General features: G+C 37.1%; 2 long non-coding RNA genes across 2 annotated transcripts in view; one reads left to right on the plus strand and one right to left on the minus strand.

Annotated features, from left to right (window-relative positions):
• Window positions 1–2922: 2922 nt before the first annotated feature.
• Window positions 2923–16184, plus strand: LOC138838681 (uncharacterized). The gene is made up of 4 exons (XR_011375712.1): window positions 2923–3018; window positions 14803–14929; window positions 15269–15335; window positions 15542–16184. It is a non-coding gene; the product is annotated as an uncharacterized lncRNA (long non-coding RNA).
• The window catches only part of LOC138838682 (uncharacterized), an 82865-nt gene continuing 69872 nt past the window's right edge, over window positions 14778–27770 (minus strand). Inside the window, exons 2-3 of the long non-coding RNA XR_011375713.1 lie at window positions 15784–15825; window positions 14778–14913 (exon numbers count right to left, since the gene is read on the minus strand). This is a non-coding gene — a long non-coding RNA (uncharacterized lncRNA). The remainder of the gene's footprint in view (window positions 14914–15783; window positions 15826–27770) is intronic.

Consider the following 27770-nt stretch of genomic DNA (forward strand, 5'->3'; position numbering starts at 1 on the left):
GACCGACAAAAAAAAAAAAAAAAGAAAAAGAAAACCTGACAGGAAATAGAAAAACACTTAAAAAATGTAGGCTCAAAATGCAAGTAAAATTTAGACCTACATCCTGAGCAAGAGAATTAAAGTGCAATAGAGGCTTGCTATTAACATTATGATTCGGTTATATGTAGGTTTAGGATTAGGCAAGGTGTTCCAATTAGAGCTGGGGTTAGCATGAGAAAAAGATGTAAGATTTAAAAAGGTGCAAAATTGCAACATATTTTAAGAAGAATGAATGGCATCAAGGTTAGAATTAATGAAAACCAGTGTCTGTGTAACTTTAAACATTTAGACATAATTTGGCTTAAAGGTGAATTACATTTTGTTCTCCTTAGGTTTAGGGAAGGATAAGCTTTAGTGTAAAATTTAGTTTTCCAATAAGAAGTAGAAACAAAAAAATGTGTGATTGAATAATCTAGACAATTTTCCTTACAGTAACTATTTGGTGTTAAATCAGATTTTGATTAGGATTAGGTTTCTGGTTAAGGGGGGTTGAGAATAGGATAAATAAATTGGTTAAACTAGTTTCTCGTGCCTATTATCTTAGCTAGTCAGGAAGCTGATTTCTGAGGATCGCAGTTCAAAGCCTGCCAGGGCAGAAAGTCCATGAGACATTTATCTCCAATTAACCACCAGAAAACCCAAAAGTGGTGCTGTGGCTCAAGTGGTAAAGTTTCACACCTACAGCTAATGAACTGAGGGATCATGACCTAGAGTTCAGGGATCATGCCCAGGCCCAGAGTTCAAGCCCCACGTTGGACAAAAAGAAAAAGAAAAGAAATGTGTTAAATGTTAAGTAAATCTGAACTTATTTTAGGTTCTAGGAATTCAGGAAAAGCTTGGATATTGGAAGTATAATGTATTTCATAATATCAGGATTTGAGATCAATGGATATAATGATTCCTGTTAAGGAACAAGATAGATTCAGAGTTAAAAGTGAGAAAATCCATAGGGTTTAGGAAAACCTGCAATTTATTTCAAGAATTACAGGTGAAATTTCAATAATGATGACACAAAACAGGCATTTTTCATAAATTTTAGAAGTGAGATACTGTTAGTGTCAAGGATATGGTTACGATTCTAGCCATGATTGGATTTAGAGTGAAGGAGAAAAAAATGAGAGTCAAATTGAAGGTAAATTTTAGAATAAGCCTGGCAGGAATTAGAATGAATGTGAACTAGAGTATTGCTATTAGTATTAGAATCAACTTGCAATTAGGGTTATGGTTATTCTTAATGTTCCAGTTAAGATTAAGTTTAGGGTTAGAAAATGACTAAGATATTGGAAAAAAATTGAAACATATTTTTGGAAAGCTTATTTGAATCAAGTTAGGATGAGTGAAAACAAGTTTACTTGTGTTAGTGTTAGTATTGACATATAATTTGGATTATCATTAGGGTCAGTATTTTGTTCTGAGTATGAATAGTGTTATGAATAGTAAAGTTTTTAGTATAATATTAAGTTTTCACTAACAAGTGGAAGCAAAAATATGAGATTAAACAGTAACTAGACCATTATCATTATATTTATTTCTCAGTGATCATTCTTGTAATGATTAATGAGAGTTTTCCAGCCAGGTTTAGGTTGAGAGTTAGAGTTAATTAATGGACTAGATGGTAAGGAAATCTGATATTGTTTTAGGGCACAGGGGTTCAGGAAAAGGTAGGATCATTGGAAACTACAGTATTTTTCCTGATTAGAGAATGTGAGGACAACTAAAATAATGGTTCATGTTAGGGAACAAGATAACTTCAGAGGAAGAGTCAGAAAATTTGTGGGAATTAGGGCAAACAAACTCATTTCCAGAGTGCAAACTGGAGTATTCATTAGAATGAATAAAAACTAGAGTATTTTTCTTAAACATTAGAATTGGACTATCATTAGTGTGAAAGTTAGGTTTTAGTTCCAGCTGGAGTTAGTGTTAGCATTAGGGAAATGGAAAGTTTAGGGTCCAACTCAAAGTAAATCTTCGAATAACAAGTCTAGTTAGAATTAGGATGAATGTGAAATAAGAAACTGCTAATAATATTAAGATTAGGGTATGGTTATTGTGAGGGTTAGCTTCAATATTCCAGTTAGGGTTATGGTTACAAAAATGGCAAGATAATGAGTAAAACTACAAAGTATTTTTAGAAGGATGAGTTAAATCAAAGTTAGGATGAATAAAAACTAATGTATTTTTATGACCTTTAGAATCCAAAGGCTATTAGTTCTAGGGCTTGGGTTGCTTTTCTAGTTCAGGTTAGACTTAGGCTTAGGGAAGGGTAAGCTTTCAGGTAAAACTGAGTTTTCTGCTAACACTTTCAAGTAAAATAAGTGTGAAATTTAAAGAAAACTACAGAGTTTTCTTAAGTTTATTATTAAGGGTTCAATAGGGTTAAATTTAGAGTTAGGTTTCTAGTAATGTTTAGATATATAGTTAGGGTTAAGAACTAGAGTAGATTTTAAGTAAACCTGAAACTTCTTTTTGGAGATAGAGGAGTTCATTAAAAGTTAAGATTAGTGGAAACTACAGAAGTTTTCATGATATGAAGATTTGAGGTTAATGATTAATAATAGGGAACGATTTCAGAGTCCAAGTCAGGGAATCTGTAGTATTTGGAGCAAAGTCCAAATCATTTCAAAGACAATGAGTATCTGTTAGGATATATTTTCCATTAATTTTAAGATTGGGTTACTATTATCATCAAGGTTACTCTTAGGGTTCTGTCCAAGATTTGAGTTAGGATTAGGGAAATGGAAGATTGAGAACTTGAGTGACTTACTTCCCCTGTGTTTGTATATGCACTATTCTAAGGCGTGAACTTTAGGATTGGGTTCTGCCTCTGAGCTTTTTGCTGTAGGCCAGCATTCTACCACTTGAACCATGAGTCCACTTCCAGCTTTCTTTGGCAGTGTGTTGGAGATGAGAAACTCACAGACGTTCCTATCTAAGCTGACATTCAACTGAGATCCCCAGATCTCTGCCTTTTGATTAAAGGTAAGATTAAAGGCATGAGTTACCAGTGCCCAGGAAAGTGCCTGAATTTTACTGATTGTTTGTACTTTTGTTCGAGATTGAGACTTGAATTCATTATCTGACAGCTTTGCTCACTAAGTAGCATTTTGCCACTTGAGCCATATCTCCAAAATGATTACTATAAATAACTGAAAATCATTAAATTTTCTTCAGGTGATATGTATCATTAGTGTTGTTCTAAAACTTATCCTAACAAAAAAAACTTATAGACCCTGGAGTTGATCAGAGCAAATTTTCATTCTTTGCTTCTAATTGCATAACAGTTTAGGGACATGATTTTTTAATTATTATTTTAAGTAGAAAGAAATTTTAAGCAGTAAGAAATTATCATTAAACAAAGCATTTTATGCGTACAATATACCTTGATTAGTGCCAACCCTTTCAATGTTCTCATCCATCCTTTCTCTATGCACTTCTTCCTTCACTCTTCTTAATATTGTAGGATGTTTATTGGATTCCTTTCTGCATTTTCCCCCTTTTCTCCTGGTCATTCATCTACCTTTTAACCCTTCACCCCTCATTTGACTACCCACTTCCATATGATCCAGCAACTCTACTCCAGGCATTTACCTGAAAGATTACAAACCAGGATATAGTAAAGGTTTCATCCAGACCATTCTTATTGAATATGCCCAGATAACCTTCAACAGAAAAAAAATCAAGAAAATGTAATACACACACACACACACACACACACACACACACACACACACACACACACACACACAGAGGAAATTCTACTTACCCATAAGAAAGAATATTTTAACATTTGTATCTCTCATTTCTAATTTCATCTGCCTAGTATCCCACTGTTGTCCTACTGTCCCTGTACTGCAGTAACTGAAACATGCAAACTGATGTAAAAGATTTTCAGGGTTATGGGCTAGCCATAATTTCCTGAATATGAGTTCTTTGCTCATTCTCTTTGTCTATTCATGCATTTGAATAGTGATTATACAGATTCATTTGTACCATTTGCTACACAGAATAGAGATGAACCACTTGTATGTATGTATGTATATATACATACATATAAATACATATACATATATGTATGTATATATACATATATATACATACATACTTGGATATACATATATACATGGACATATGCACACATATGGATATATATTAAATACTTGAGTACATTTCATGTTTTCAAGAATTACAGAGCTAACAAAAATCACATGTATTTTCCTTTTCAATTTTTTCAAAATCTAAATAACTTTGTCTCTTTTGAATACCTAATTTTAAAGAGAATGTCATCATCTCTGATCTGTCAGGCTCCTTGAAATTAGATGTTCAAATAGGCTAAAATTATTTAGGCTTTTTGGTGGAAGGGTTCTATTCAGGGGTTCCCTGTTTGCTAGATAGGACTCTGGTTGAATAGCATCAAGAAGCTCAACTACTTTTACCATACTTCTAGTCCATTTAATTACTTGAGGTCTTGAACTTTTTGCCCGGGTCTGATCTTAGATTGACTGAGACTTTGCTACCTATGCCTCCCACATAATTAGCTAGGAATACAGATGTGAACCACTATGGAAAGCTCATTCGTTAGGATGGCCGTCTTGGCAGTTTTTTCTCTGGCCTGGCCTCAGACCATGATCCTTGTCATCTCTGCTTCCCAATCAGCGGGAATTACATATGTGGGCTGCTATACTTGGTGTACATGACACCTTCTGTTTTATAAAAGAGGTTTTTACTGTAAAAATATGGTATAGAGGGGTTATAGTTACATGAGCAAGGTAATGAGTACATTTTCTATGAGGTATTGTACCTCCTCCTTTGTTTTTCCCCTACCCTTTCTTCCTCCCACCTCCACAACTACACACCCCCCTCTCCTCCCTTCCCTGCTTCCCCACCCATATTGTAAAGATTCTTTTTCAACATAGTGTCTTGTGCATCTCATTGTTACAACGGGTCAGCCTGCCCTATTTAAACATTTTGTTTTTTCCCTTGCCCTACCCAAGTTAGAGAAATGGTGTATACAAGATGCAGGGCACATACATTAAATACAGTGAAAAAAGGAGTTATACCTTGGTGGGGGAAAATACAAAAACAAAAACAAAAAGAAATCACATGGTAAATTATAAAGCCTATCTTGGGATTCACTTCGCTTAACATCATCTTATCTGTTGGTATGTACATAGCTTTTGAACTCTTATGCGTGTCCCAGATATACACTAGTTATTCCAAATAAGGGAAACCATGGGACCTATGTTTCTTTTGTCTGACTTACTTTACTTAATATAATTTTTTCCAAGACTCCACTTAGAGCTCCCCTATACCCCAGCAATCCCACTTTTGGGCATTTACCAAATGATAACACACAAGTCCATACTAAGCTACCGGCACAACTATGTTTATTGCAGCATTATTTACCATAGCTAAGATATGGAACCAACCCAGATGCCTCTCAGTAGATGAATGGATCAAGAAAATGTGATACACACACAAACACTGGAATTCTATGCCTCCATCAGAGAGAATGAAATCGCCCCATTTGCTAGGAAATGGAAAGATGGGGAAACAATTTTATTAAGTGAAATAAGCGAGGCTCCAATAACCATAGGTCCCATGGTTAACCTCACTTTCAGAAAGTAGTACATGGTACCATATAACCTTATAAGAGAATGTTATGTGAAATAAGATAGGGACACAAATGATTGTTTTTATTCCATGAGATTCTTATCTCTATGTTATCCCCCAAATAAAATTCGAAGGAGAGCTGTGGTTGAAATACAGAGCACCACCCTTGAGGGAAAAAGCTTAAGTGAGAAGGTAAGGTCCTGAGTTTAAACCATAATATCAGCACTAAAAAAAGTGATTTCTTTTCCTGGAGGTTTTTATTAAATTGCTCAGAATATAATCAACTTTGTATTTATGTTTAGCATTATTATTAAAATCATGTTACAATTATTGATGTTATTTTCTTAAATTTAACTTACACATTAATATCCAATACTGATAAGAGATGATTACTGTTTCACAAGTTTTTATGTCAGCTGAATATATGGATGAGAGGTGTATACAAGGAATTTGGGCTGAAAATAGATGTTTGAAAGCTCTTCACATAAGTAAATGATTGCTGAAGAAGATGTGGACAATTATGAAATAAACCAAAGAAATTAGCAAGGAAAGATAAGGTATGATTCTGGAAAGCACACAATTTTGGAAGAAAAAAACACAAGGAAAATAAGTAACTTTTGGTAATAACGTTGTAACCCACCTACTCATTTGATTCCTTATTTCTAGTGGAAGGCATTTCAGTTAACTTCATTTTACAAAATTAAACATGATTGACATTTAATATTAACTGGCCTCTGTCTCAGGTAAGCAAAAAGCCAGGTGCCAGGGGCTCAGGCCTATAAACCTAGCTACTCAGAGGGCTGAGATCTCTAGATCCTAGTTCAAAGCCAGGTTGGAGAGGAAAGTTGGTGAGACTTTTCTGTGCAACTAATCACGAGAAAACTGGAAGTGGCACTGTGGCTCAAACTGGCAACCCAATCTTGAGTAGTAAATCTCAGAGACAGAACCCAGGCCCTGAGTTCAAGCTCTCTGAAATTATTCTTAAAATACTTGTTATCAGGATTTCTTTAACTTGTTTAGAAGAATGTTTTAAACTTAGGGATTTTTAATTTCATGTTGTCAGCATTGATTTTTAAGATGTGCAGGGAAAAAATTATTTATAGTCAGAAAGGGTTTGTATTGTTTTGTATTACACATTGCCTCTACATCGAGAGATCAGCTGGAAAGCAGATGGCCAAATCCTGGCTGTTGGCAATGAAGATGGATACGTATTTCTTTTAGCAAAGAAAAAAACTTATGAATTGGTAGCCTTTATATATAACACCTTAATAGTAACAATAAAATTAATATTATTACTATTACTATTTTTTGTCAGTTGTGGAGCTTGAACTCTAGGCCTGGGCATCGTATCTCAACTCTTCAGCTCAAGACTAGCACTCTACCACTTAAGCAACAGTGCCACTTCACATTTTCTGAACCTTTAGTTGGATATAAAGGTCTCACAGACTTTGCTGCCCTGGCTGGATTCGAACAGTTCTCAGTCTCCTTAGTAGCTAGGCCTGGCAGTAAAATTATTTTGAAAAAGAACAAACCCACGATTGTATACTTAAAAAAATCACAGTTTGGCAAGTGTATCTATAACATTGTTGTATCAATTAACTATAGGCACCAATCATTTTTACATCTCACTATGTTCTTTCCAATGCCAGATAATATTTCATTAATTTATTTTAATTTTTCCTAACAAAGTTCATTATGAATTCCCAACAGCACTATTTTCTAGTGAGTATAAAAATTCTTCAACATATTTATTTCAACAAACAGCATTTTGCACTTGTTTTTTTTTTTTAAATTTTGCCAGAGCTGGGGCTTGAAATCAGGGCCTGTGCACTCTTCCTAAATTTCTTTTGCTCAAGGCTAGCACACTACCAATTGAGCCACAGCACCACTTCCAGTTTTTCTGCTTACGACATACTGAGGAATCAAATCAAGTGCTTCTTGCATGTAAGGCCAGCACTCTACCACTAAAAATACTCCCAGTCACTGGGTCTTTTGTTGTTGTTGTTTTAAGATAGCATTTTACTATATGTCCTTCTGATTGCCTAAAACTTAGGCTGGCCTCAAGCTAACTTCTAAATCAGCCTCCCAAGTTCGGAGATTACAAACATTGACCACTATATTCAGCTCATGATTCTTTGTGAGAGAATACTCTTTTCAGATATAGAAAGTTATTCGGTCTTCCTTTGGATGGTTTTTGCATTCAGCAATTTTAATCACATTTCTTGTCCTGGTATGTTTCCTCTTCTAGATGAATAGAAATATTTCAGGTTCTTAACTTGAAGCTGATCCCTACTATCCAACAACATCACATTCTGGTGAATAGCACCAGCTAGCCTCATGAGCATAGCAGCCAGCTGGAGCTCAGCTATCTGATGGCTTTGGGCTCCAATAATGTAATTATTTCTGTGCACAGACTGAAAACTGTCATAGGTAATTTTGATTTATTCCATTCTGTTCTCAGCTACTTGCCATTCTCAGCTTTGTATGTTTTAAATTCTGTTAAACGTTAATGACTATTTCCAGTCACTCTCAAATGTAACATATATGTATTACTTTAAAATTCATTCAAACAGGCAAAAATATTAACGTAGTTGATTTCCACCAGTGGCTCATATTTTAAAACCTATCTACTTTAGAGGTCAAAAACTGAGGATTCAGGTTTAAAGCAGCCCATGCAGAAAATCTGAGATATTTCTCCAATTAAGAAAACAAAATCCAGAAGTGGAGATGTGGATCAAGTGGTAGAGTGTCATCTTTGAGCAAAAAGACCAAGCAAGAATAATACATTTAATTCTAACTCCAATATTACTCATGGAAAACACACAGACACAGAAAGACAGACAGACAGACAGACAGACAGACACACACACACACACACACACACACACACACACACACACACACACATATACAATCTACATTTTCCTAGATTCCCCTTCCTGAGCAGTATACAATGCCATTAACTTAATGTATGTTTTCTCCAAATTATTTTGGTAGGGATTAAACTACATTTGTATTTATGATAATATTTGTTTTGTACTTTTTGTTTTACAATTTTGTGTACTTATGTGAGAGAACAGTGTTTTGTGAAGACTAAACAGAAATCAATGTGTCAGTAAATAAGTAGGTGACAGGTAGACTGAAAGATGCAGATAAAAGCACTTGAAATTTTATTTCTACAAGTTTAAATATATATGCATATGTATGTATTTAAAATTTCTGCCAAGATTTTATTTTTATTAATAATGACCTATTCGTTACATTATATAAATTTAACATATTGTATGTTTCATAGTAGATTAATATTTATAGAATTTCTTTCCTTTGGAGACCAGGTTTTGCAGCATAGACCAGGCTTTCCTCACCTGCTTATTCTCCTGTGTCAGGTTCCTGAGTATTGGCTGGTATTACCATGTGGTAGGATAGTACCATATCCAGTTATATTATTTACATTTTGTACAGTAGAATATTACTGTGAACAGCTTTAAGCCAAATATCTTCATGAGTATGAATGAATTTCTTGCTAATATGTTATAAATAGAGTTATTGAGTGAAGGCAATTATAGTAGGCTTGCCTGTACTCCCAGTACCCAGGAGGATTGTAAGTTTAGGAGCAGCCTGTGCTACACAGAAGTCCCTTTTAAAACAGAAAAAATCAGGTGAGCTTGGAAAAGGAAATATATTGTTAAGCAGGGTGATAGGAACACAAACAATTTAGTGTGTGTGTGTGCTTGTGCATGTGTGTGTGCTTGTGCTGGTCCTAGGGCTTGAACTCATTCCCTTGGCACTGTTCCTGAGGCTTATGCTCCAGTATAGCACTCTACCACTTGAACCAAACTCCACCTCAATCTTTTTTAGAGATCATTGGAGATGAATCTGATCCAGTTTCCTCCAGACTTAAAACCTTGATCCTCTTTTCTCAGCCTCTTTTGTAAGTAGGATTACAGGCATGTTGTATTACTCTTAAGTAATATAGTAAACATCATGCCAGTTTTTACTCCTTCCAGCAATGTTTGAGTGTTGCACACACACCAAAGATAAAACCGCTCCATGTTTGATGACAACCAGATCTCATAATGCTGTGAGGTACGTATTGTTATGCTCATTTTACCTGTAAAGAATTTGAGATCCAGAGAGTTTCAATAATTTTGAGCCCCCATCTAGTATACAGTGGAGCATGTATTCAATTCCAACTAGTTCTGTTTATTTCAGAAAACGTGGAGTCATCAAGTGGTCTAGTAAACATGTGTTCTAGTGAGTACTGCTCTTTGCAAGTACAGTTCTGTGCCTGACAGATTACCTTTCTCTTTCTTTAACTGCACCCCTTTTCATAAGCAAAGGAAAGCACAAGTGATAAGAAGAACCGTTTTTGAAGGAGAAATTGATAAGGGGGTTGACCTTGGTATCACATACATATTAGTCTGACCTCCCATTTGAGTTATGGCTCCAGCACTACATTTCTGTTTTTTCTTTTGTATTGTTATTATAAATGTGAATTACACTGAGGTTACAGGCATATAAGTCAGGTATGGATATATTTCTTTTTGAAAGGTCAGTCCTTCCCTTGCTCTCTCAATTTTTCTCACAGGTTTGGTTTTTTTTAACTTCCTTCTTCTTCTTCTTCATCATCATCTACTTCTATCATTATTATTATTATTATTATTATTATTATTATTATTATTATTATTATTATTATTGTGCTGTAGAGGTTTTAGTTACAATCGTGTGGTAAGGATTACATTTCTTTTTTCTTGTTTTTGTTTTAGTCAGTAATGAGGCTTGAATCCAGGGCCTGGACACTTTCTCTGAGCTCTTTTGCTGAATAATGGCACTCATATTGCGCCACAGCTCTAATTCCCTGAGTGCATTTTTTTGGACAATTTTACCCTTTCACTTTATCTCTTTTTCTGTTTTCCCATTCTTCCCCCAAAACAAATTTCATAGGTAATTTTCAACATAGTACCAATTGAATACCAGTGTTGCACGTGTTCATTCTTTGTCCCTCCTTTTCTATGACCCCTTTAACTTCTGAAAAAAATGACAAAAAGGAAAGAAAATATATATCATCTTGTTTCTGTTTCCTGGTCACTGGTTATTTTTGAGAATGTGTGTGTGTGTGTGTGTGTGTGTGTGTGTGTGTGTGTGTGTGTGTGTGTGTGTGTGTGAATACTGGGGCTTGAATTCAGGGAGCTGACATTTAGCTTTTTTAATCAAGGTTGACAGTTTAAGACTTGAACCAAACTTCCATGTCTTGATTTTGAATGGTTAATTAAAGATCAAAGTTTCACTGGATTTCCTAACTAGTCTAACTTCAATTCACTTTCCTCAGATCTCAGGTTTCTAACTAGCTAGAATTACAGGTGTGAGCCACCAGTGGTACTTGGCCTACCTTCTTTTTGTTAAGTAGTTGAAATGTAAAAGACAGTTGCAACCATAGTAAAAAAGAAATCAATTTAACTTTCCCAGCTTCATTAATTTTTAATATTTTGTCACATTTGATACATACAGAAAAACATTTTTTGTAAATGCTCCTGCAATTTGGTTTTCATATCAGATTTTTCGTCATGATGAACTTGATTTTTATAGCTTTTTACTTACTAAATATTGATGAGAATATGTTCAGAGGGCATTGATGACCTTTTGTTGGCTTTCATGCAGAAATGTTGCAAGCTAACACTTGATAAATTTGTGTGCAAGACCCCGATGATATATCCACATTCTTAGCCAGAATACAGTAGTGCCTGTTACAAATCATCTATATCTGACAAACCCTCACTCAGGCCTTGTTACCACCTTCATGAATGTCCTCTTAGTGTGCAATACTGACTCTCCAATGACCATGACAGAGCCCTGCTGCACGTTCTCATGACACAGCCAAGGTCACCAGTCAGGCGTGGCACCTACAGTATGATGGGAGACTGGTGACTGTTCCTATGGTTGAACGACACAGGAAATGTTAGGTCCTTAAGCTGTCATCAGTCCCCAGGGTTCTTCATGAGTATTCGATCCTAAGATTTAAGGAGACATCAAACTCTCCCTTCCTTGTGCAAGTTGTGGACAAGTTTTTCTTCTGGGGCTGTCATCTTCTGTGGAAAGATATGATCTGAGCTCTATAAGCCATTTTGTTTATTCTAGGCCCTTAGGGTAAGTCTGGCATGTATACTTAGACAAAAAGAAATGTAGTGATAAAAAATAGGAGACAATATTTTTCCTAGTCTATTTATTACTCAAATAGGTTTTCAGATTCTACCAATAATTCTTATTAGTAAGAAGCACTATCTCAAAAATAATCAGTGACCAGGAAACAGAAACAAGATGATATTTATTTTCTTTCATTTTTTTCATTTTTTTTACATTTATCTCTCTTTCAGAAGTTTAAGGGGGGCTGGGAAGGTGGCTCAGTGGTAGAGCGCTTACCTTGCATGCTCGAGGCCCTGGGTTCGATTCTTCAGCACCACATAAGAAAAAAGAAAAAAGCCGGAAGTGGCGCTGTGGCTCAAGCAGTAGAGCGATAACCTTGAGCTGAAGAGCTGAGGGACAGCGCCCAGGCCCAGAGTTCAGGCCCCATGATCGGACCCAAAAAAAAAAAGAAGTTAAAGGTGTCATTGAAAAGGAGGGACAAAGAATGAACATGTGCAACATTGAAACTTTGATCTCTAATTAACCATTCAAAATCAAGACATGGAAATTTGGTTCAAGTCGTAGACTGTTACCCTTGATTAAAAAAAGCTAAAGGTCATCTCCCTGAGTTCAAGCCCCAGTATTCACACACACACACACACACACACACACACACACACACACACACACACACACACACACACACACAAACACACACACACACACACTAGTCCTTAGTGCTCAGGATCCTGACATGGAGATCAGCCTTTTCCAGCTCAATTTATCCTAGTTCTGGTAAGGACAGCTATTTAAGCTGAAGTTTGGTGGATAATAGTCATTCCTTCTCATTCTTTTTGCCTGTTGGTGTTGTTGAGTCCACTTCAGGGCAAAATCAGTGCCTGACACCTACTTGCTGCCATGGCAAAGTTGGCTGTGACATCCTAGATGTTATGGCCATTTTATTGTGAAGCCGTGTGAGGACATCCAACCCCACACAATTTTCCCCAAGGTATGTGTCTCCTTTGCCCAGAAGTGCATTCAACAATTCAGCAACCAAAATATCACCCAGTTCCTGATAAACTCAGAGTATGTTTCTATTTCCTTTAAAAAAATTCGACATGCCTTTGATAATTTGTCATTGAATTACTGAAACAGAGTATATAATTTTATGTATTTGTAAGTCTTTGACCATCTTTCTTTAGCTCTTGTCATATTTCTATGTGTTTGCAGCTTGCGAAGGGAAAAAGATTTAATTCAATATAGTCAGACTATCGTTCAGAAAGATATTTTTAGAACCTTGTGGAGGGAATGCCAACTTTCCATCTGGTGTTCTAAAGATGGCCTTCTTGGTACAGGAACTGAATACACAGTCAAGATAAGAAGCTTGTCCTGATTTCTACTGACTTTCCTCTGTGGTCAGGGAGTTTGATCCCATGGCATATGTTTGTTTGCTACACTGGAGGGCCCATGCCTCCTCTGAAAAATCTAGGGCTTGGGGATAAGAGATACTAAAACTCAAAACCGAGCTTCCTACATCAGTAGGATTACAGGTTTGAGTCTCATGTACTCAACTTTTTTATACATACTAAACTCAGTTTCATTATGTTCACTTTCATTATATTCACTTCATAGACAGATATATACAAATATATGTATATAATATTTATTTATACTCAGTGTTATATCTAGAAACACACAAATATATATTCATATAATTATAATCAAATTATATCACTACTTTCTCCAATATTTACACTAATGTTTTGTGCAAAAAACACGCAATTCTAAAATTTTAAATGCCTTTTTACTTTGAAAAATCATATTGAATCTTATATATTACATAATATACTATGTAGAACATAAAGAATATAACATGTATTTACATATAACTGATTTAATTGTGGAAATTTTTCCTGATTTTGTGTTTGTTCATCTATGTAAGCCTTCTTTCTTCTATTGATGATGGCTTTTACTTTCCAGTATACATATCTCCTATATATTGTGTCAAATATTTTCAGCCCAAAGTAGACTTTTTATATTATTGGAGCCAAATTTTCCTTCCATATTTGCTCAAGGCAAATGAATGCAATGAAAATGTATACAGATTTGAACTCATTGTTGGAAGAGAGTCCCACTTAACGCTATAAGTATTGTGGTATTTGTCCCAATTGACAGAATAGCTTTCTAGGACATCTGATCTGCTATGTCCTAGACCTTTTGTAGCCACCTTATCACCCCATACAGGCATGGCCTGGCTTCCTTCTCACTCTTGTTGCATTTAACAGCTCCCATTATATCCAGTAGGCTCTCTTCTACAGCCCCCTGTCACTCTGCTTCCCCGCCTCCAGAACAGGTATGCACGATTCTTCAGTTTGTAGGTTTAAAAAGAAATATATTTAGGATTCATGAATTCTAGAATATGTCAAAAATATTTACATATTAATAAAGTTAGAAAAATAAATAGAATGAACCTTTTACAAAAATCAGAAAAAAAAGAAAAATAAGGATTTTCTTAGGAAGGGGAGAAGGAATCTCAAAATCTAGATTGGCCTCTAAGTTGCCTTCAGACAGAAATTCTGCCTCAGAGTCTTCAAAGGGATCTACTTCCTCAATAAAGACAGGATTTTCTTCCTGAGTCCAGGGAGGGACAGATTCTAATTTATCAACTGGAATTTGGATCCCTTGCAAGAAGAGAGATTGGTCTGGGTATTCTGTGAGGAAAGATTCCCTTTCCTCAACTGAATCTAGATTTTGGACCTCACTTATTGGTTTTCCTAAACATAGACTGGAGTCATTTTCCATTAGCACATATTTAACCATCACACCAAGAAGTGTTTTTTTGTTGACTGATTTAGAGCTGATCTAGCTGGATTGTGAACATCAATGGAAGACATTCTGTATCGTCTTCTTCCTTGGTGGTATGTGTAGATACACCTGCATCACATGTGGGGTTCAGAATCAGTGGGATGTCCACAGGACTCAAAACCTACTTTGGCCTTTCTACAAATTGAAAAACACACTCTACCTTCACAGGATTTCTGGAGATCAGCGATGGCTTCCAATCTCCATCAGTCACCATAGACGACATCACTGATGGGTTCTTTACCTGGAGTTCTGCAGAAGCTTTTCTACGGTGATGCAAACCTGAGAATGAAAATAGGTACAGGAGTCTTTGAGTAGACCCTCGTAGTTAAGGTGTCACTAAACTTCCAAGATGATCTAATAGGAGAAGCAGTAGGATTTGAGTTGGGACTGAACACTGATGAGGAGGTAGGCTTTTTCTAATGAGTGGCTACTTCCAAGTTCTTTCAAAAGGAGAACAGACATTACCTGGCAAAGAATATCCATAAAAGGAAATTTTGCCAAGCTGGGGAGTACTAAGGGCTCTTGGCCAATCAGAAACATCCCTAGAGACTCAGGTTCCATCCCTACTCACAAGCTCTGGGGCATCTAAACAAGGACTTCTTCCTCTTTTTCTTGGTCTCATGGGATCCTCCAGCTGGTCCAGAAAAATATGTAAGCGGAAGAGCAGGTCTGAAGAGGCCATGATGAGGTTGACATTCTGTGTAAGTTCTTTCAGGGTGTCATTGTTCTTGGGCTCATAGAAATCATCAGGGTAGAAGTCCATCCACATGGGGAGGATCAAACAAACAACGCTGTGGGCAGATTGATTGTTGGGAAGTGGAAAGAGACTCCTGCAAGCAGGATGCTCCTCACAACCCACTTCTAGTAATTTCTCAAATATAATCCTCTAAAATTCTCCCTGTAATAGGAAGAGAAATTTTTTCCCAACTGGATCTGACTTGCTACACACAGCCCTCCCTGTCATCCATGAGAGTCCAAAAGCACAACCACAACCACAACTGTGTAATCTGCTATCCACTGATGTGCCAAGCCTCAACCCCCTGTTGAAAATCACAACTGGTGTTCAAAGAAGAAAGTTGAGTTTGATTCAGAAACCTCAAAGATACCAAGTTTTCAAGGATAGAATTCTTTGTTCCAGCGTCCACTTACTTCTTCACTTGTTCATCTTCTTCTCAGTTATGGTAGAAGTATCTGTACCAATGGGAGGAGAGAAGGAAGTTAACTCTATGCTTCTCCTTTTCTGAACTAACAGGACACACATAGGACTCGCTAAGTCCCACATGGTAATGTAAACATGACACACAAAATTGCAGATATGTATATACAACTTCATGGTAATTCTGTGAAGATGCTTATGTGCATCTGTCCAAATAAATGCACAATGGCTCATGCCTCTAATCCTACTAATCCGTAGGGTGAGATCTGAGAATCACAGTTTGAAGCCAGTCTAGTTTGTAAAAATCTAAATATACTTATCTTCAATTAACCAGTCAAAGGCCAGAATTGGACCTGGGGCTCAATTGGTAGTGTGTTAGAAATGGGACAGCACTCAAGCCCCCAATTAAAGTAAAAGTTGCCTCCTTTCTTCTGTCTATATTCCTTCAAAGGCCTCAAAGATAGTGATTTCCTAGGTGAGCGTTGACGTTGGGTGCCACTTGCTCCTTCCTTAAATCCTAGTCTCTCAGCAAGCAAATTACTAAGGCTCCACTAGCTTATGAAGCACATGAAATATTCTGGCAGCCCAGTCCTAAGGAATTAGCCAAAGACTGCACTTCTTTGTCTCAAGCCAAGCTCCTTTGACTAGACCCCAGTGAAACTGTCTCAGAGATGTACCTAGTATTCCAATATTCTGCCAGGGGGTATCATCAGCCCTGGGTTTGAAGGAGGAACACTAACTTCTTTTGTTTGTCATGGGGCTTGAACTCTGGGCTTGGGTGCTATCCCTCAGCCTTTCAGCTCAAGGGGAGCACTCTACCACTTGAGCCACAGCACCACTTCTGGTTTTCTAGTGTCTTATTGGAGAGGAGTATCATGGACTTTCCTGCCAGGGCTGGCTTTGAAACGTGAACCTCAGATCTCTGTCTCCTGAGTATCTAGGATTACAGGTGTGAGTTACTGGTGCCTGGCTTAGGAACACTAACTTTTTTGTTTGTCAGGGCTTGAACTCTGGGCCTGGGCCCTGTCCCTCAGCTCTTCAGCTCAATGCCAGCACTCTACCACTTGAGCAACAGCACCACTTCTGGCTTGTTTTCTGCTTATGTCGTGGTCAGGATTCGAACCCAGGGCCTCATGCATACAAGGCAAGCTCTCTACCACTAAGCCACCTTCCCAGCCCAGGAACAGTCACTTTCAGAATATCCAGCAACTGCTCCATTGTCCTACACTCTGTGAAGTGGTGGAGGAAGTTTCCCACATAGAAGGGATCAGCTTTCTGGTAGGCAGGGACAAGGTCCATTACCAGAATTTCCAGAAAGCCTGAGTCCAGGCTCCATACATAATAAGGCACATTCAGGGTTTGGATGGACTCATTGTCACACTGAGGTGGTAAAAAAGAATGGATCTATGAAACATGGAAATGAGAGTACACTTCAAACTGAGTAATTTTAGTAGAGTGGATTGAAAAGTGCACAGCAAATATTTTCTGTCTACACATATAAAAGCACATAAGAAGAAGTTTCTAGTGTGGGCTAGGATGAGATTAAATAGGTTTACTGTCATAGTTATACCTGGCCTGAATTTCCTTGTGATTTCCTTGGTTTCTTCTTATAAAAAGTCCTGAGACATTGGATTCGTGGTTGGGCACTGATCGAATGTCTGCAGCATCGAGTGAGGCACTCACACCTCTCATGCTTGAGACCTGAGTCTCTTGACTTTGAAAACAGTACAGGAACATCTTTCTTGTTCCTGAGCCACAGGCCAAGTGAGCTGGCTTGAGCTAACTGTAGGTTACAGTTGCGTGGCTCTCAGAGATCTATATTCTATTCCATTGTGAGTGAGGTAGTGTCATCTCTCAGAGCCCAATGATCTAAGCTGCTTGCTCACATAAGACCATCCCCAAGACAAACTGGAGGCTGAAATCTCCCCTCCCACATCAATTTATACACATGTGGACATTGACAAATCCCAATAGCCTCAGCTAGGCCTAGATACAGGCATGTCTCAACCTCAAATAGCCCTTCCTAGGTCAGATCCAGGCCTTATTTGTCACTATTCCTCTCATCCTGCACAAATCATTTTGCCTCTCAGGGCCCCCTCGGCCTGCCATGTGCTTCTTGCATCAATTTTTGACATCTACTTCCTAAGACATTATTAGGTTTTTGTTTCCTAATCTTACTTGCCTTTGAAACCCCAGTGTGCTTTCATCTGGAAAAAAGGCAAGTTCTTAGCGGTGGGAAAATCAAACAAGTATTGGAAAACACATGTATTGTTACACATATAGACAGACATTTTTACAGGTGTACATTCTTGTAAGATAAAAGAGTATTTTTGAATCTTTTGTCATATTTTATGACAGAGGGGAAGGGGAGAAGGGAAGAGGTACATTGTTTTCTCATAATTCAATGATTTTTTTTAAATAGTATAGTTGAAGGAATGTAAGATTTAAAGATAAAAACCCTGCTCCTGTTCTTTTTATAAGCTAGTCGTTTATAAAGTATTCCTCACTAAAGTCTTGTCGTCTGTGTCCCATGAACTATCCTCCTCCATCAAAATAATCAAGGAAAATCCTTCACAAGTAAGTAGACAGTTGTCTGATCTCTGGATAAGTATTTAAGGTACAACTTTGCCTGGTAATTTGTGCGTGTACAAGTGTGTGGGAGTATGTGTGTATGAATGTGTGTCTGTGCATATTTGTGTCTTAGGGCTTGAACTCGGGGGCTATATGACAATCCCACGCTTCTTTCCCTTGACCTTATTGCTCTACCAATTATACTACAGTTCAGCTGCAAGCTTTTTTTTAGTGAACTAGAGAGGAGAGACTCATAATATTTCCTGCTCAGGCTGTCTGAACTAAATATCAGTTATCAACCTCCTGATTAGCTAGAGTTATAATTATCAGCCTCCAGTACCTGGTGATAAAGCATTGTTAATGGAGGCAGTGGAGTTGCAAGTTTCAGTCCGGCTTCAAGACACTATATCATAAAACAGCAACAGCAAAATCCTATATCAAAATACAATAATAAGATGTAATTACAATACAATATAGTGATATAGTCTGCTAGCATACCTTTCAGGAAACCTTGGTTTTAATGATTTAGCAACACAAAACCAAACAAAATGTGCTAATTTTAGGAGACTCTACGATTTTTTAAATTCCATCTTAATAATTTCAAAACATAAGAAACAAGAAAAAATTCATACTTATGAGAATGTAAAAAGATGGCAGATAATGAAATGGAAAATTCTACACTGCAGGAAAATTATTGTCATGGTGAATATATGGTGGCATTTTTATGGTGAATATATGATAATGTTCTTCAAAGCAGCAATAGATAAATATATATTTACTACACATAGTCTAACTTGTCTATATCTATCAACATTTAATCTTCTAGTGCACATTATTAATGTATTCATGTTTATGGTATATTTGAAAAAGTGACTAGCAGAGTGAGGAAGTTACCAAAATATATTAGCTGCAATGTTTTAGGAGATCAACTTGCTAATTATATTGACTATTCTATATATTAAACATGTAATGTGTTACCATTTTATCTCTAAGTATGTACAAACACTACTTCAAAGTGAAACGGAATACAACAAGGTTTTGAAGGCATATGCCTGTAAAGCTAGCCTTTTGGGACATCATTTCAAGACCAGTGAAATTTTACCTGCAATGATCCCCACCCCTGGCTGTGCATGATGGAATACTTCTATCACCCTGGTCCATGGGGAGGTGAAAGCAGGAGGATTTCAATTACATGCCATACAAGGCAAGAACTACCACATGGCTCCCTCTCAACCAAAGAAGGCTAAACACTGGCTAGAACCTATATCCCCCACCTAGGTAAAAATAAAAATAAGAGCATTGTAGTATAAGAAACAAACGATATTAAATAATGCCAATGCAAAGCATCATGAACAACGCACAGTAGGTGTTTGTTTCTCATACCTTTATTCTTAACTATAGCTTGGATTATATATGTGAGCCAGAGACACTAAGCAGTTCATCATTATAAAATGACTATTTGAGTGTCTGCTTTGACTCCAAGGTCTTTGATCCATTTGGAGTTGATTGTGGTGCAGGGTAATATATAAGGATCTAGCTTTATTTTTCTACAAGTAGTAACCCAATTTTGCCAGCACCATTTACTGATGAGGCTGTCTTTCTTCCATTCTTTTTAAAGCTACCTTATCGAAGTTTAAATGGCTATATGTCTGTAGGTTCATTTCGGGGATTTCAGTTCTATTCCATTGGTCCTGAGGTCTGTTCTTTTGCCACTACCAAGCTGTTTGGATTACTGTGGCTTTGTAGTAGAGTTTGAAATTTGGTATTGATATTCCTCCAGCACTGTTCTTTCTGTTAAGGATAATTTTTGCTATTTGAGGTCTTTTATGATCCATATGAATTTTTGGATTACTTCATCTATTTCCTTGAAGAATGACGTTGGAATATTGATTGGTACCACATTGAAGTTATAGTGTTGGGAAGTATTGCCATTTTCATGATGTTGATCCTTCCAATTCAGGAGAATGGGAGGTTTTCCATTTTTACATTGTTTTGATTTCCATTAACAGGTTTTTAAAGTTTTCACCATAGAGGTCCTTTACTTCTTTGGTTAAGTTAGTTCCCAGGTATTTTTTGTGGTGCGATTACGAACGGAGTTGCTATCCTAATTTCAGCCACGCTTTTCTCATTGTTGGAATACAGAAAAGCCATTGACTTTTGAGGGTTAATTTTATACCTTGCTGCTTTGCCAAAGGTTTGAATCACCGTGAGTAGTTTAGGAGTGGAGTCCGTGAATAAGAGACTACCTAGGTCTCCTTGGCACACGCCGAAACTTTCTTAAGACACCCAGAAACACAACGAATCAAAGAAAGGTTAGACAAATAGGATTGCATGAAATTGCAGAGCTTCTGCATGGCAAAGGACATAGCTAGCAAGATCAATAGATCAACCACATATTAGGAGAAGATCTTCACTAACCACACAACGGACAAGGGCCTCATATCTAAAATATGCCTGGAACTCAAAAAATTAAATCCCCCAACAACAAACCCTCAAGGAAACAACTGCCCAATAAATAAGTGGGCTAAAGACTTAAAGACATACTTCTCTGAAGAGGAAAGGAGGATGGCCAATAAACACATGAAGAAATGCTCAACCTCCCTGGCCATGAAAGAAATGCAAATCAAAACAACATTGAGGTACCACCTCACCCCAGATAGAATGGCTATAATCAAGAACTCTAATAACAACAGATAACAACAGGGGATATGGACAGAAGGGAATCCTACTGAATTGTTGGTGGGTCTGTAAACTTGTTCAACCACTTTGGAAAATATTATGGAGGTTCATCAAAAGACACCACATAGAGCTCCCCTATGACCCAGCAATCCCAGTTTTGGGAATTTACCCAAATGATCACAAGACCATACCAAAGCTACCAGAACAACTATGTTTATTACAACATTATTTACCATAGCTAAGATGTGGAACCAACCCAGATGCCCCTTAGTAGATGAATGAATCAAGAAAATGTGGTCTATATACACAATGGAATTCTATGCCTCTATCATAAAGAATGACATTGCACCATTTGTTAGGAAATGGAAAGACTTGGAAAAAATTATATTAAGTGAAGTAATCCAGGCCCAAAAAACATAAGTGAAAGAAACATAAGTCCCTTGTTTTCCCTTATTTGCAATAACTAGTATATTTTTGAGACATGCAGAAAAGGTCAGATAAGTTGATGTTGGATGAGATATACCCCTAGAGAAAGATTCAAATACTTTTTTTCTTTCTTGCGATTATTTCAAAGATATTCATAAGATGATTTCTTTGTTGTTTTGTATGTCCTTTCCCCACAGTATATCCACTGCTTTCACTGTATTTGATGTTGGTATAATTTGTGGAGGGGAAGGAAAAAACACATTTTTAAAAAAGGATACAGGTGGACCCATTGCAGCAATGAAATATACAAGCCAATATTTTGAAAATCGAACTTTACAACTTTGGCCAAGAGGGGTGAGAAGTGGGGGTGGGGTGGGGAGGTGTGTGGTGGAGATAAAAAGATATGGGATGGAGAAACAAAGGACAGGGCAACAATGCTTGATAAGAAATTTATTCAATAACTTGTCCATTTAATTGTATCTTCTCTGTATGTTATTTTCACAATAAAAAAAAGTCTATGTGAAGCCAGGTGCCAGTGGCTCATGCATGTAATCCCGGCTACTCATGAGGCTGAGACCTGAGGATAGCGTTCAAAGCCAGCCCAGGAAGAAAAGTTCCCATAACACACTTATCTACAATTAACAACTCAAAAGCTTGAAGTGGCTCCATGGCTCAATTGACCCAGTGTTAACTAACTTTGGCACAGAGTCTCAGAGTCAGTGCCCAGGCTCGGAATTCAAGCGCCACAACTGACAAAAAAATAAACATATAAATGTCTGAATTTCTTGTGAATTAAAATGACAGCTCTGGTATACAATTCTACAGTCTACTACAGATTTCATTATATTTACGTTTAGAAAAATTAGCAACACTTGAATAAAGGACACTTTTTCATAAACTAGGGAAGATTGGTCTCTAATTAGAGGAAATTGCTGGGCTCATACATAATACTTTTGGTTGGTTTTTGTTTTGTTTTTAGGACAGGATGAGAAATCTTATTTCTACCAATGGCTATTTGGATATGTATGACATCATTCACAGGCCATGCAGAATTAATAGTAAAGACAGGACACAGTAAACTTGCAGTAAACTTATTTGTCTTTATGTGATATTCCGAATGATTTGTTTAGCTTATATTTCCCTATGGCCTATAGTTTCCTATTCGTGCCTTCCTCAAATACAAGCATTTTCCACCAATTCAGATTTGAGCCAGGCAATATGTAGTATTAGTGCCAAGAGGTGAGGAAAATTGTAACACAACCAGGAAAGCATGAAACCAACTCTATATTAGCTGGACACTGGGGACTCAGGCCTAATCCTAGCTACTCAGGAGGCTGATGATCACTGTTCAAATCCAACTGGAGTGAGAAAATCTGTGAGACTCTTCTCTCCAATTAACAACCAACAACCATAAATGGAGCTGGGGCTCCAGAGGCAGAGTAGCCTTGCTTACAAAAAGTCAGAGGCGAGGGCTGGGAAGATGGCTCAGTGGTAGAGTGCTTGCCATGCATGCATGATGCCCTGGGTTCGAGTCCTCAGCATGTCATAAGCAAAAAGAAAAAAAAACATAAGTGGTGCTGTGGCTCAAGTGTTAGAGCACTAGCTTTGAGCTGAAGAGAGAGGGACAGTGCCCAGGCCCAGAGTTCAGGCCCCATTAACGGACCCCCCAAAAAAAATCAGAGGCAGCACCCAATCTTGAGTTCAAGCAGAAGGTCAGGCACAAAAACAAAAACATTCAACACACACAAAAAAACAGAAACTGGAGAAAGCTCAGGAAAGGATGGCCTTGTCTACAAGACAAATGTACACATTACATGAATTGTGAAATCGTAACCTCACTGTACAATTAGTAACAATTACATTTTTAAAAAATCTGAGAAATCCTGTAGCCATTAGCCCTTATGATGTGCATCTACTTTCTAGGATTTCAAAGTACCATCATCTGAGCTGGCAACACACAGGTTGTAGCCCGGGGTGATTAGAAAATATGAAACCAGAGATCCTTTCATATTGTCACGACAACTCTTATTATTTTAAGCAAAAAAAAAAAAAACAGAGGAAAGTAAACAAAATAGATGTTATGGTGAATTAAGCTGTTATTAAGGATTCCTGGCAGAATTATAATCTTAAATGATGAGTTAATGCATGTGTTTTCTAGATACTGAACTCACATGTGTCACTAAAATATCCATGGATTCATAACTAGAAATTCTGAAGTGTAAAGCATACTAATTAGTTGAATTTCATTAGGTAACCAATGCCGAGAACACAACATGGTATTAAGCCAGGCAAAGTTGTTTATTTACTGAACTGCTGCCCATGCCATACATGGTGGAAAGGGATGTACAAAAAATAGGGCGACCCAACCTCGGGCCTGGATGTATCTAGGCAAAGGATCGGATGAGGTGTGGCAAGGTAGGGGGAAAGACTAGCAATACTGCATCTGGATGTGACTTCAGGGCCTGGGATTCACCTCCAGTCAGATGGAAAGTGTGATCAGAGGCTGACCAGGTCGTGACTTAGTGGGAGGAGGAGGTGGCTGCCTCCAGGTGTGCCAGATACCTAGATAACACATAAAGGGTGGAAACTTAGCGAAGAAGTGAAAAGGCATCTGCGTAGGGTCTGCATGGCCTGGGGCAGACCTAATATTAAATACACGTAGTACTGCCATGTGACTCCAGACTCTAAAAAATTCATTCTCAAACATTTTCTTTCTCTCTTTCTTTTTCTTTCTTTTTTTCTTTTTTCTTCCTTCCTTCCTTCCTTCCCTCCTTCCTTCTCTCTCTCTCTCTCTCTCTCTCTCTCTCTCTCTCTCTCTCTCTCTCTCTCTCTCTCTCTCTCCTTTCTTTCACTCACCCTCTCTCTCTCTCCTACTTCAGTATTCTCAACTCTCAAATATTGAACACTTGCTGAGTTGAACTCACAGGCTGAGAAGAGCAGCTCAATTAGTGAATGTGAACTTTAATTTAATGTTCCTTTATACCTCTACCACAGATCACTGGAATCAAATCATGAACACTCAGCAGCATGGAATATTAAGGCATTTAGGGGAGTAAGTAAAGCAATCAAGCTTACTGCATTCTGTGAAGTCCAACCTAGGAAAGTGTGGCAGACTCCTCCCTCCTCTTGAGCAATCTCAGCCCAGTTTCTGCATCAGGAGAGTTGACTGGCTCCATGTGAGCCAGTTACCTAAGTGGCACAGGTACTTGACAGAGACTTAGTCTCTGGTTGTGCTGAAATTAATGGCATGCTTCAAAATGATCCACTAATTTGTTGAGATTGGGACTTCCTAATTTTTTGGTTAGCCTATGATCAAATGGTGATCTATTTATTTCTTATTTCTAACCACGATCAGACCACTCAAAGTCTTTATCACACATGGAAGACATGAAGTTGATTTTCCCAAATGACATACAAGTTGACAGACAGCAAAAGTAAGTCCTTAATTTTGGTCGAGATGTGTTTTTAATGTGAAACAAAATTACTTAGCAAAATATCTGACTACTGTGATTATACTTGCAAACTCACCCTACATTTTTATATCAAATCACCTATATTAATCAATGATTAACTCAAATTACCTGTAATCATTTATTTCTGTCATATCTTTTAGAAGTAGGCAGAACTCACACCATAAAATAAAGTGGTAGAATTTGAGAGGATCACAGTTCTGAATCAGTCAAGGAAGGAAAAGAAACACTCATATCAACATACTAGGTAGGGATATTGGAATGCAATCATAATCCCTGCTTTCTGGGATGGGTGCAAAAATTGCTACTATAGGAGTAAAGTAACTTAAATGAGAAAGGATTGATGGAGTGGCTCCAGTGGTGGAGTACCTGTCTGGCAAACAGAACATCAAAACTCAAATCAACTTCCTAAAGATAAAATAAGAAAAGGAAAGAAAAAACAACAATACTGACCATGTGTTCAATGTAAAGATTTACACTAAATTATCATAGTAATAAATGCCATCATTTATTTCTAGGGCTAAACATATTTTCTGTTAAGCCTAAATGAAAAAATAGCACACTATATATAAATCTTTGGTAAAACACAGGTCTAGCTTACAATGATGAACACTTAAGTTTGCATGTCCAGTGGTGTTGCAGGGTTGTTAAGGTTTATGGAAGTCCATCCTTTTGATGAACTTGACATGATGAAATTACCTAACCATACATAACCAGACAGTTTACTGGACAGATACTGCTGATACACACACACACACACACACACACACACACACACACACACACACACACACACACACATACACACACACACACACTTGTATGTATTTATATATTAACATGTAAATAAAAATAAAAAATTTGTAATGAATAAATTAATTGAACAGATACCTTTCTTAAAGAATTATTTTATCTGAACCAATTCATGTCTTCAAGTCTCTAATGCTATATCACATTTACATAGTTGCTGATCGCTTTCAGCTTTTTTAGGATATTGTTTTTTCTTTGTTTTTCAGATGAAAAAAGCCTGCCAATAAACATACTTGTATGACATTCCTTTCTTTAGAAAATGAAAAGCACGTTGTGTTATGTGGCTCTATATGAATCATCAAAATATATTTTTTATAATTTCAAGTACATATTGTCTTAGACTTAAATCTCATTCATTCTCTTCCAATAGTATCTATGGGAAGGAGAAAATGAAGGATCATACTGTTACTTTGGGAGCTTTGGTTATTAATCACTGAAATAAATATTATGAAAATGAAAAAATTATTAAAAGAGATGACTTGAAAGTTATCTTTCTACACACTCATGCTACTCCCTCAACTATATCATAGAACTTAAAATAAGTACCATTTTAGCTGTGTGCCATTGGCTCATTCTTGTAATCCTAGCTACTCAGGAGCTGCGGTTTGAGGATGGTAGTTCAAAGCTATCCCTGGCAGGAAATCTGTGACACTCTTACTTCCAATTAACCACCAGAAAACTGGAAGTGGCACTGAGCCCAGGGACAATGCCCAGACCCAGACTTCAAGCCCTATGACCAAGAAAAATAAAAAAAAGGAAAAAAGAAGGAAAAAGTAACATTTTTACAATTAATGTGCACATATAACATATACACAAAAATTTTCTAGAAATAAAACTATAACAGTCTCTGGACTGGCAAAGAAAAAGAGATTAAAGTGAAATTGCCTTTAATCATTCATTTAGACAATCTATACTGAGGGCAGGCTACTGGAACTCACATCACTAATTGAAGAGCTATAACTTGAGAGCATCACAGTTCAGAACCAGTGTGCAAGGAAAGTAATAAGAGTCACATATCATCCCAAATCCTGGCATGTTGGAATGGATTTGTAATCCCAGCTACTTGACAGACAGAAATGAGGAACTTAGCCTCTGTTTGGCCCTAGCAAAATTGATAACCTATGAGCAAAGTAACTAAATCAAAAAAGAATGTTCTAATGGTAGAATACTTGTTCAGCAAACAAAATATCAAAATTCATACTCATTTCCTAAAAGAGGAAAGAAAAATGAAGAAAGAAAGAAAGGAATAAATAAAAGAAAGAAGGAGGAAGAAAGAAAGGGAAAAAGAAGTATAAACAAAAACCTCAAGATGCGTTAGATGTTAATAATGACTTTAAGTAATTTTAGCTATAAATGTCATCATTTAATCCTGGACAGAGACATTTTGAATCAAGCCTGAATAAGCCATAGCATGCCCCATACAAAGCTTTGGTAAAATACTGGTCTGGCTTACACTGTTGGACCAATAGGAATGTAAGTCTAGTGGGTGGGTTCTTCATAATAAATGTGTTATGATCTCAAAATGCGTCTTTATTTCTGGCATTTTACCTGAGTAATCTCACTTAAGTCTTTTCCAAAGGGCACTTTAGTGGAAGGAGGAAAATCATTGATTCTGGTAGACAATTTCTGTTACTAAAAACTCCAGTATATAGTAAGGGAAGCAACTTCAAAATTATTCATTAGAGAGATGAGTTGAAAGTCATCTTTATACACACTAACTGTTTCCTCAACAAAGCCAGAGGATTTAAAATAACTAATATTTTTTAAGTTAATGGGCACAAATGTGCATGATTTTTCCAGAAATAAAATGATCACTCATGAAACCTTATTAATACTTCAACGGATGTTTTCCAATTAGAGGAATCATCTTGATACATTTTCACACAATGTGTATCTGCTTGGTAACAGAACCTACAACTAGTCTAAGGCATCTAATAAAATTTATGAGGTGGTGTGTGGTTTCTGTCTGGTTCAAAGGAAGAGTTGGTATTGGTACAGTCCCTGCGGTGGAGCAGGACGGGGTT

Source organism: Dipodomys merriami, unplaced genomic scaffold (genome assembly GCF_024711535.1).
Source record: "Dipodomys merriami isolate MVZ:Mamm:240054 unplaced genomic scaffold, mDipMer1.0.p SCAF_288, whole genome shotgun sequence".
In the NCBI taxonomy this organism is placed as follows: Eukaryota; Metazoa; Chordata; class Mammalia; order Rodentia; family Heteromyidae; genus Dipodomys; species Dipodomys merriami.